This window comes from Maniola hyperantus, chromosome 5, assembly GCF_902806685.2.
Source record: "Maniola hyperantus chromosome 5, iAphHyp1.2, whole genome shotgun sequence".
NCBI lineage: Eukaryota > Metazoa > Arthropoda > Insecta > Lepidoptera > Nymphalidae > Maniola > Maniola hyperantus.
The window spans coordinates 5,362,940-5,375,677 of record NC_048540.1 but is presented as its reverse complement, the minus strand read 5'-3'; positions in this window follow the sequence as shown (position 1 = coordinate 5,375,677).

Here is a 12,738-nt window from a genome sequence, read left to right as displayed (position 1 = left end):
ATTGTTTGGAAATTCTACCCCCACGCCCACCCGAGCGAAGCCGGGGTGGGTCTGCTAGTGTTCTATATCAAAAGATACACTTTCAAACCAGAACTTTTTACATTCACCTTAACTGAAATCCATGCTGTCATTCAAAGCTCGCTAGTTCAGTTTTCGTTAAACTCAGTGTCGCTTCTAGGCACGTTTTAAGCCGTTTTAGACAAATTGATTGCACAGAGCGAGCGGTACTTTGTAGAATTTGTTAGGCGCTGCATAGGTACCTACTCTTATGAAAGCGGATTTTAGAAATGTTTTCATGTCTCTATGTTACAGCGCGGCTGGACAACGCGCGGCTCAACGGATTAAAAAATTGAAATATGGTATTTGAATCATTACAGGAAGATTTTTTAGAAAAATTTCACGGCAAAGAGATTCGATCAGTTTATGAACTTAGATCACGTGAAACCCTACATGAAAAGTTTTGCGATCATCATCATCGTCATGATCAACCTATAGAGGTCCACTGCAATCGTAGTAGAGGGTATTACATAATAATTAAACAAACGACCTTTTTTCAGAAAAAAAACGCGGGTATGTTTGTTTTTAAATGTTTTTGAAAAAACTTTGAAAACTTTGAAAATACTTTTTTATCTTTAAGATACATCTTAGGTTTTACAAGAAAATCCGAGGACTTGCCGTAGTTCGAGCTTTTATGGTATTAGATACCTACATATTACCTATTATATAAACTCAGGTATCTACATAATATTTCATACCGAAGAGCCGTGTCTTTGTGAGAGAAAATACTAATCTTAAATACAAATAAATAAGCGATTAGTTATAGATAAACCTTCATACTATAGGATCATAGAAAATTAAAACAAAGTAGGATTTCAGTACACGTATCGACTTTATGTTTGAAATCTTTCATGCCTGTTTGGTTTTAGGTGGATATGCTGTCGGCTTTCAGTTGAAAAATAAGAAACAAAGTCAAATGGTTATCTCCGCTTTGATATCAAAGCTACCTATCGAATAACAAAAAACTTGTTTTTTACGATTAAATAAATACCTACCTATTTATAAAACCCGAAGTAACATTACTGAAGGGTATCTAGGTAGGTACTAAAGAATTTAAAAATTAATTTTTGAGGGATCAATTATTATACCCGTACATTACCCGTAATCCTAATCCTACTAATATTATAAATGTGAAAGTGTGAATGTTTTTATGTTTGGACGTTTGTTACTCAATCACGCAAAATAGATTTGGATGAAATTTGGAATAGAGATCTATCTCCATTCCAAATCTTACTTTTTATCCCGGAAAATCGAAGAGTTCCCGCGGGATTTTCAAGAATGAAAATCCACGGGGACGAAGTCGCTGGCATCAGCTAGTAATTGAGAACTATTTTTAGATATACTTAGTCCAAATCAGTAAAAAAAACTTCTTGTTGTGGACTTAACTGTGTCATTGCACTTTAAACCACATTTTCAAAAAGTATAGGTTAAGACTGAAACCACGAAAATTAATTTAAAAAATGCATTAAAATTTAAAATACAATATTCGGTATCCATTGATTAACATATCTACACTATATAATATTATAAAGAGGAAAACTTTGTTTGTTTGTTTGTTTGTTTGTTTGTTTGTTTGTTTGTTTGTACTGAATAGGCTCAAAAACTACTGGACCGATTTTAAAAATTCTTTCACCATTCGAAAGCTACATTATCCACGAGTAACATAGGCTATATTTTATTTTGGAAAAAAATAGGGTTCCGTAAGATATTTGGGTTTTTCGGACACAAGGTGTAAAAAATCAACCAGAAAAGTTACTTATTTTGCGTACGCTGCCTAAACTATAAAGATAGAACCATAAAATGTTCTAATTAATTGTAGATCTTATAAATATCTACAAAAAAGTCCGCGACACACTATACCCATCTATGTCGAGTGAGGCACAGCAACCATTTTTTTATTTAAAAATCTTGAATTTTTTTTGGACTACATTTAAACGCGTTTATTTTACTCATGCTATTAATCCTTATCAAAATAAATGATTTCATCACTAAGAACAGTTTATGGAGATAATATTTGGTCTTTGAATGATTAAAATTGGACGTTTGGTTTTGAAGTTATGGCGAAATTAAAATATTACGATTTCTGCTGCACGGCCCGTTGTTGTTGTATTATATAAAGAGGTAATGTCGTTAAGTTTGTTTGTAGGGGGTAATCTTTAGAACTACTGAACCGATTTTAAAAATTCTTTCACCAGTAGAAAGCTACATTATTCCTGAGTGACATAGGCTATACGGGATCTTTAAAAACCTAAATCTACGCGGGCGAAGCCGCGGGGATCAGCTAGTCGGATAATAAAAGTATATCTTTGTAAGAGGGCATAGGAGATCCACTGCAATCGTAGTAGAGGATATTAAGATTGCCTAGGACTTTCTGCATTATTCTATACTTAGATGCACGTTTTACACATTAAAATTCAAAAACTAACTAGACGTCCCTACTGTAGGTATTTGCTACACATGACGTAAAGACATGTTTAAGCGTTGTCACAATTCAAATATCACTCATCCAGACGAAATATCGTTGGTGTATTAACATGCCCCTTGCATCTATCTGCCCCACTTCTCCCTATACCTACACTCAGGGTCCCGATGTAACCATCTTTGAAACTCCTGAGCAAACTCCGAACTAATTCTAGGAAAGCCTTAGTCTACCTATTCACTTAGTAGTTGCTTCGCAATTTTAATGAGCACTTTGCTCGCGAACTTTAAATGAGGCCATTCAGTCTGCGATAAACTGTGACACATAATGTAAAATCAATTTTGCTATTGCCAACAGTTCTGGAACTTTCAAGAATGTAAGTCTGTAGGTATAGGTACCTATACCTTGAATACTTTTATTTCAAAAACTCTTTAAGCTTAATTTTATAACTATTATACTATTACTACGTCTTAATACACGGACGGTATATTATGTTGTCAAAATAAAATATTACAATAGATACATAAAGGCTTTTATCCACGACTTGCCTGCGTAAAACTCAAAGTCGGGAGTAAGGTAAGTTAGTTGAGCTTTGAATATGTTACAAATAAGTAATTATTTTGGTAAGAACTGCTATCCAGAAAATGATACAAAAAACTTACAGCCGTACTCAGAGTCGCTTAATCGTTACTTAAGTTTTGTTAAAACGAGACAGAGCTATATCTCTCACATAAATCTGTCTCGTTTTAACTCAATGTTAAGTAACGATTAGCGACTACGAGTACGGCGGTTAGTCGACTAAAAATCTTTCCGAAGAAAAGTCGATTATTTTAATTGCATTTCTAATAAGTATATTATGACAATTTATTTGCAAGGTAAGGCAATGCGTATTTTTTGATTTTATTATTCAATTTGCAAATTTAAAAAAATAATTCGGTGAAATAATTTACCCCAAGGGAGCCTATAACTGACGGCGCACAAAATAGCTACCAAAGTTTGACTATAATAATGCTTTCGCAGCAACTTTATTTCAACTCGAATGAATACTATAATTGGCTGAAGCCCCTTTGTGGCAATTACCAAATCGAGATTAATGAGCATTAATATGGAAAACGGGTACACGAACGCGGCCGTTGCGATAATATGTATTAATTAAAATTTATTTATTTTCATGATTTATGGCTTAATTAACTCAAACGGTTAAAGTCAATAATACCCATACTGTATTAAGTACAGCTACGTGTTTTTAAATTAATAGTATTCCTTTCTCATTATCATTTTACAAAGACCTGTATCACTTGGCAAACATTCTGATTTAAATTTTTCGTGGAACTTATAATGAAAAATAATTATTTACAATGATAAATACATATTGAAACAGGGAATTGGTCTTTGTGATGGTATTTTCTTTAAGGTTTTACTACTGACCAAAGGCGAATACGAAGTTTTTTTTCTGGCACTAATAGTGTCCAGTTCATAAATAAAGTAGCTATTTCATTAATCCAGTAAATATTATGTTATAAGAATAAATTTTCAAGTAGCTAATGTTGCTGTGATTAAACATTATCACTGAGATAACTGAATCAATAATACTTATTATTATGGTTAACAAATAAACTATTAATGAACTTAAATCTAAAAAAAAAACATTAAATTAAAACTAAAATAAATTAAATTAAATACTTAAAATTATACTTAGCTATTAATCTGTGATAGCCATAAAAGGTTTCGTGTCAATAAAATTGTTAAAAACAATTATAGACACGAAACCTAAACTTTTGTACCTACGCCTGTACTGTTTAATCGCATTTTAAGAAAACTTTCAAAGCTTTGACATAACTTGGAGAACGACAAAGAATAAGTACTTTATATCCCGGTAAATAAAGGACTACAGGAATTCAAATAATCCTTCATCTAAACCTTATAGTAAGTAAGAGAAGTCGCAGGCTAAATCTAATAAACCATAAATTCAATTCTTATTCCTAATAAAAGTTATATAAACCAATTAACTTAGGAAGACTCCACTTATATCACTTCCAGAGGCCCGCTTCACCTAATTAATAGCCTGAAACGGTGTCGCAAGGAAAATTAATTACGTGCGTAGATTCTGATAAAACCTCCCGGAAATGCCGTGTGAGTTCCAAAAACATTAATTCCTAGTACCTAGTAGGTAAATATAGACACGGTAGTAACATAGAGATACAAAAATCTTTGTAAATAAACACAAGCCCTTGACAACTTTTGGAAAAAAAATTGCGTTGAAAATATCTTTTAAAAATGTAGGTTAAATTAACTGCTTTGATTCTATGGCTCATCATCATCATCATCATCAACCCATCAAGCACGGGTCTCCTCTGAGACTTTGGCCATAGTCCACCACGCAAACTGAAAGGGATTGGGTTACCATATCTATGACTAATCATATATCATGGAATAAGAGTCAGCCCGTGCCAGACCTTCGTTATTTTATAAAAGCTAAAAGTTTATCTCCGTATTGTCCCCAAGACAGGGAGGAACGATCAGCGACTATGAAGTTTGGATCATGGTGGCTTTGGGAGATAACAGGTAATGAAGGTGTAAAAAATTAACGTCAAAATATAAAGTATTTCTTTTTTATATTTTCTTCGGAATAGTATTAGAAATCACGTCATGCATTGCCAGACACTTAGTATGGTGGCAACCCCCTGCCAGACACCCTACCTATTAGGTTACCTATAGGTAGTAAAATGTTCTTAATGTAAATCTAAATCCTACCTACTGAGTTTCAGCTAAGTAATTTATTGTGTAAAGTAAATCGCATTGAGCTGTTTATTTTAGATAGTAGATGCATCCGACTATTCGTAAGCACTTGTAAAAGTTTATACGAATAAAAAAGATTTTCATTTTCATTTTCATTTTAGATTTTACAGTAAATTAGTCTCTCTTAAACGTTATTTTACACTTGTGTGGTAAAATAAACATAGATTCTTGAATATCTTAATACCAAAGTTTGCTCATAACTGTCTGAAAGTCATTACAACTTCATACTAAGCTCAAACGTATCTCACGGAAAGTTTTCCAGCTAGCAAGGAAGTTCACAAAATGTAATAAGAGACAACATATCACTTTTTCCTTAGTTAGGTACTCGTAATAACTAGGTAAACCATGTACAAAAATAAATTTAACTTTACTTTTCAGCGAATAATTTTCGCCGAAAAGTAATAAGTTCAAATCATTTTTCGTCTGTGTTTATGTAGAACTTAGCAAAAGATTTCAATTTGTGGCGAAAATGTACTATACGTCACATGCAACATTCAACAAAGACGCATTTTTTTAAATAAAATGGTCTCGGCTCAAATTTATGAAGACCACAACAGCAGTCGAGCATGAATCTATTAAAAGCCGTCAATAAAGTTGATGTCATCAGGGAGTGCATTTCATTCTCCATCAGAGTGGAGCTCGTCAAAGCTGGCATTTAGTATTTATGCACATTACCAACATTCAGCGAGTTTAAATGACTGGCTTTGATGAAATTGTTTCAAGTATGTATTACAGGCTACAGTGACACACATTTTAATACGACATATTTTTCTCGTCACTGGGTCGTGTCGTGTCTTGTTACACGACCCAGTGCCAGCTCAAAGGCAACTCAGCCAGGAGTGTATTGTTTTCAGGGTTTATAAATGTACCTATGCATAATATATGTGTGTGTAGTAAGTTTCTTTGTCCCACCATAACTTCTAAACGTTTGAACAGTTGGATGTACCTACTATGGAGTAGGTATCTTAAGAATCCTTACATCATAATATTATCATCCCGAGTGACACTCGCAACAATTTTTTCGAAATTTTCAAATGTTGAAAATGTTACTTTATAGCTCGATTTTGCAGCCCAGTCGTTTTTTTAATTTTTTAATTACGTTAAGTATTTTTTTTTGCTAAGTAGTATTTCTTGTCTCGTCCAGTCCCGCCCAAACTCGTCTGGTCTTATCTGGCCCGGTTGGGTCTAAATCTATTATTCTTAGCTGACATAAAAACTTATCATACCTATATAATTTATACTTAGTTTTTGATACAATTATAATTTAAAGCGCGAAATGGGCTTCAGGCAAATTTAATTCCATGATGGATCGCTTTTGTTGCGAATTGAGAGGGAGTGTTATTAAATTTTGCTATAGGTATACTTATATACAGTGTGTTGTTGTGTTTAATTGATGAAATTATAGTCATTAATCTTTGTATTTACTAGGTATATAATAAGAACGACTTAAGTACGTTGCACAGTAATTTGGAAAAGATTTTACGATATTTCAAACAGAACTTGGCCAGGTATACAATGGTACTTCGCTTTGCGTCTTCATCTCTTGCTTCTATAAACATGGCTAGAGTTTGGATTAGATCTGTGTCTCCTGAATTTTATAATTTGGACATCTTTCAAATACGCGCCCCATCTTAGGGCTCATTTATTTTCTTCTGGTATTATGATAATTATTATGACAATTAATAAAAAATGTAAAAAAACGAAATGCCAAAGAATATCGAAGTAAACATATCACAAAAATGCACAACATTGCAACAGAGATCGTCATGACTTCAAGAGTTCGCATTACATCTTGAATTCAGCATTAATAACGGTGCACTTGATGTTTTAAATTGCGAGGCATTTCCAAAAATCGGTCCCGTCTTGAAACTCGTAGGATTACCGATATTCCGAGTAAGTAACGACCTCCAGAGCGAGTGCAATTTCAGAAAAATATCGGAAGAATCGTCTCGGAACAGTTTTAAGGCACTTGTCCCACAGCCGCCGACGAATAAACAACTTTCTATCCACTAATTTCCCGCTCAAGAAACGTACAACCGATGTATGATCCCATGTCAATAAAAGAGATGAATATGTTGCATAGAAGCAGGCGTTACTTAGCGGATTTTAATGTTATGATAGGAACCGAAAGCTTAATTTGCTATAATCCGCAGAAACAGTCAAATCTGTATGATGCAACATGAAGCATGCTATATGCACCGTCCGATTAGCAGTGGGAGGGCGGGCGGTACATATCGCATACTGTTGCGTTGCAACCCGTTCAGCGACGCTCCATGGCGATCAAAACAGACGCGCAGTTTGCGCAAGCTTCTGCCGCCTACCCGAGCGACCGGGCGCGAGGAATCTCCCCTCGCACTCGCTCACTCGTCTAGCCCGTGACATTACTATGCCAAAGTAGGTACGGTACCTACACATTCGCTTCCCGTTGCTCACCAATTCATTTCTAGTTTATAGCTCGTCTCGTTTCTCGCTAATCTTCGGCGGTGGGGCAAGTACCTAAAATGTTTTACTACCGTTACTCCATTGTTCAATGGGACACGCTTCGGGAACATTTTGCTGAAAAGCTTTTCATCAACTGTATCGAGGTTTGAATGGAACACCGTGGTAGATATAAACGATTTCACCTCGGCGATTAAGCGCTATCTGGGTATTTAAAATAACCAGTCTGTGTTTTTTCTAAAATACTGAACAAATTAATGAAATGTTTTTGATTATTTGTATATAATATGTATATGATAAATTAAAACAGTCGCCCTTCATTCGTCGGGATCCAAGGGTCGAGACTTGACACGCACCTCTAACTTTTTGGAATTATGTGCGTTAAACATCACTTGCTTTACAGTGAAGGAAAACCTCGTGAGGAAGCCTGCGTACCTGAGAATTCTTCATATTATGTATACGACAGTATACACACATTACAGTGTGACGAACTATGGCCTAAATCGTTCTCATTCTTAGAGCAGAACCGTACTCGGTAGTGAGCCGGCGCGGCGATGGGTTGATAATGATGATGATAAATTATTATAATAAAATTAACAAAACATAGATCATATCCTCGTAGCTTTCAGTCACACTTATTGGCCTGGTGGTGTCACAAAAATCTAAAAAAAATCATTTAGGGGCAATACCCACTTATTATGCTTCAACGCCTTATATTTTTTGGTTTTATTTTTCACTTTTAATGCTGATACTTTGACCCTGTGAATTGAGTTCTAAAAAACAAAGAGAGTTAAAAAGGTACGCATCTACATAACTAAAGTACCAAGCCGTAATAAGGTATCTCGCTTTATAAAATCGAATGGAAAAGGCAAAAGTTTAATCGATTCAATCGGGCCCTGACTTTCGCCGGAGATTTGCATTCAATGAATGTAATTGAATCCGGGACTATAAAGTTTATCGAGACTATAGAAAACCTTAAAAGCTATGCTTAAATTAACTGAAAATGTATCTAGCCCCAAAAGTGTTTTCTTTTGTATATTACAGACTATAGTTTTTAAAGAAGCTTTTAGTCATCATCATCATCAACCCATCGCCAGCATACTATTGAATTTCCTCAGAATGAGAAGGTATTTGTCATAGTCCACCACGCTGACCAAGTGCGGATTGGCAGATTTCACACACACCTTCAAAAAGAAAAATCATAAAAATTTGAAAAACTCGCGAGCATTGGTTTCGTCTCGATGTTTTCCTTCAGCGCTAAACCAAAAGTACCCGCTTGTGTAAAGAGACTTTCCAGCGAATAACCATTTTTTTTTCTTTTATAGCTAGATGATGCTCGCGACTTCGTCCGCGTGGATATACCTACTTAGATTTTTTTAAATCGGATTCTTTGATTTCCCAGAATATATACGGGATATCCAATAAGTAGGTAGAAAATGTCTGTACCAAATTTCGTCAAAATCGGGTAAACGGATGGGCCGTGTAACTAGTGCCTACATAGTACCTACTTATTAGCATGTACAAATACTTCAATAATAATTATCACTAGCTTATGCCCGCATTTCGTACGTGTGGACTACACAAATTTCAAACCCCTATTTTAACCCCTTACTGGTTAAATTTTCAAATATCCTTTCTTAGCAGATGTCTACGTTACAAAAGCTATATGCATGCCAAATTTCAGCCCGATCCGTCCAGTAGTTTGATCTGTGCGTTGGTAGATCAGCCAGTCAGCTTTCCCTTTTATTTATTTATATTTAGGTACGCAACTGTCTCTATGTACCTTCCTACCCTCTATAATTAGGAATTGGTGGGTCCTTTTACCCTTTATTTCGATAGCTGCAAAATGTCCAACAAATAATATTGAAGTTAGTGTCGCATTTGTTGTAATATTCGGCGCAACTCCGAAACCCTACGAAGTTCAAGCTGCTCCTCAAGCTTATTGCTATTTGTGTTGCGAAAACTCAAATTGTGGTTTCAAACAAACTTGTTATGAATTTAAATATTCAAGCGTCTGTACTGCGACTTTTAAGATGATAAATTTAATCTTAAATTATATAAAACTAGCTTATTCGCCCCGGCTTCGGACGTGATAGTGTTAACTTCTTCGTGAAATGGTAAACGATGGTAACTGCAGCTTTGAAATCGATTAAGAAGTGTATGAGTTATGATCAAATACACAGAGAAACGCGAATTCTATTTAAAGAAAAGAAATTAAGGGATGAGTAATAGGTAAAACGTACTTAATTTATTAATGGCCTGTCTGGCCCTGCGACATTTCCTGCGTGGCAATTTCGAATATCCCGAAGGACTGCGATACTTTCCGCACTGAACAGTAGTAAGTAGTAATAAATAGAAATAGATTTGTGAATAGCAGGGTTTTCAGTTTTTTCATTTTAGTAATACTCTCCCTTAATTTCGTAATATATTATCATGTTTACGAATTTACTACTCGTACGAAGATGAATAACTTAACAAAGTTACGAGGTTTAGACCTGGCACTTGGCAGGACCGCCTGTTAAAACTCTGATGAATTTACATATATTCAAGAACCCAAAGTAAAGTTGAACGTAAATCAGACTATTCAGGTACATGAACGAATTACTTTATTAACAACTAGCTTATGCTCGCGACTTCGTCCGCGCGGACTACACAAAATTCGAACCCCTATTTCACCCCCTTAGGGGTTGAATTTTCAAAAACCCTTTCTTAGCGGATGCCTACGTCATAAAAGCTATCTGCATGCCAAATTTCAGCCCGATCCGTCCAGTAGTTTCAGCTGTGCGTTGATAGATCAGTCAGTCAGTCAGTCAGTCAGTCAGTCAGTCAGTCAGTCAGTCAGTCAGTCAGTCAGTCAGTCAGTCAGTCAGTCAGTCAGTCAGTCATTCAGTCAGTCAGTCAGTCAGTCAGTCAGTCTGTCATTCAGTCAGTCAGTCAGTCAGTCACCTTTTCCTTTTATATATTTAGATAACGACACTACTTACTATAATTTATGTACTTTGCACTCCAAAGTATTATAGAGTAATGCGCACCGGTATGCAAATTTTTTTTGCAGTAGGTAGGTATGGTTAGTTCACTATGGTACGGTTCGTCTGTTGGATGACTTGGAACCTTAAATACGATCAATAAAGATCCATTAAAAAGACGCTCTCATTTAACGCTGGCATTTAATATAAATTATTATTAATTATCCCCCAGATAGGAAAATGAATAAAAAGGTTCATGGTACCTATTTCCAAACAGGAACTTAAGATAGATAGATAGAAATACTTTATTGCATACAAAAAATATTACATAACATGACAAAAAACAAATAAACTAAAAATTTGTATCGGTGCAAATTACCGCAGGACTGAATCATTCTTGAAAATTGAATCCTCAACTGTCAAATAAAGACACCTCCCTACTTAGAATTTTAATTTGAGACACGAAACTAACCCTGGTTGCCTTTATGTTTTCCGAAGCGTAGCCAATAGGAACTCCGCGTTAGGGTTAAGTGGGTCCGCACTTAAAAAGACATCAAGGGTACAGAAATGGCATTATATCTTCCTGATGACCCTCAGGAATTACGGCCAGCGATGTTAGCCGCTACGGGTCAGCGCGTGTCGATCTAGGAGCCGCACGGAGATTTGATAGTAATATTCCGGCCACTCGTGCCACTCATAATGGTTTCTATCAAACCTTTTACGACACTCTATTTTACGGTACATTAACATTACCCCCATAATATGACAGATGATTAATTTGCTATTAACAATCTTTCATTTTTAATGCACTTGCTTTTTAGGGTTCCATACCTCAAAAGGAAAAAAGGAACCCTTATAGGATCACTTCGTTGTCTGTCTGTCTGTCCGTATGCCAAGTGGGGTATCATATGAAAGAGCTTCACCTGTACATTCTAAAACAGATTTTTATTTATTTTTAAGCATAGTAGCTTTTGATTTATCGTGCAAAATGTCTAAAAAATACCCGAGTACGGAACCCTCGGTGCGTGAGTCTGACTCGCACTTAGCCGGTTTTATCTATTTAGGAAAATACTTTTTTATTTAAAAACCTTATAGAGAGAATAGAATACAGTAACTAAAACTAAAGAGTTTTAGGACTAAGCTAATCAAAATATTATTCTATATTTCCACATTAATTTTTCGATACGAATTAACTTTGGGTATATTTTAGGTAAGTGCATATTTTATTTGTATTTGTATTTATTTATTTATTTATTTATTAAAGAAGAATATTTACAGTTTACAACAAGTTTGGTGCAATCATAAACTTTAAATAAGTAAGTATGTAAGTATGTTATTGATAAAATATAGAGCTGGTATTTGTTGGGCCCGTTATAAGAATATTTCCATTGATATAAGTGGCTACTTACTAAGCACTGACATCAAAGTGTCTCTGAAACACTATTGAGTAATATTTGCCGAGGAGCAAACTTTCCCGAAACAATGCCAATCGCGCCGGTTCGAAATGTATAATTCATTGATACTTTCCTTGTTCCTATTCTTCGCCGAGCGTTTTTAAAGTTCCTGACATTGTTGTGATTTATTGATCAATGCATTTTTATAAACTTCGGTGAAATACACAAAATGTAGAATTTACGAATGACCTCGCATATATTTTATTGATTTTGCCCTTTGTTCAAAACAATTAGGTATATAAAATGATAAATAACTTTCACATACCTAAAATCCGTCTAACGGATATTTTAGATTACCTATCAATATATTTATAGAGTCAATAAAGCTTTATCGCTACCACCATTGATGTCAGGACCACCCCGTTACTAGGTACTATGTTCGTTAAAACATACCTGTAATTTTTATTCCACAAACTTCATGTTAGATATAAATTATGTAGGTATCCATATAATATTATAATTGCGTCTGTATAAGTGTGTCAGTCCGTCTGCCTGCTAGGTTTTCAGGTCTATCCGTTCAACCAATTTTGACGAAAGGTTCGGAGATAGCTTGCATCCCGGGGAAGGACGTACATGCTACTTTTGGTCCCTGAAAATTAAATAG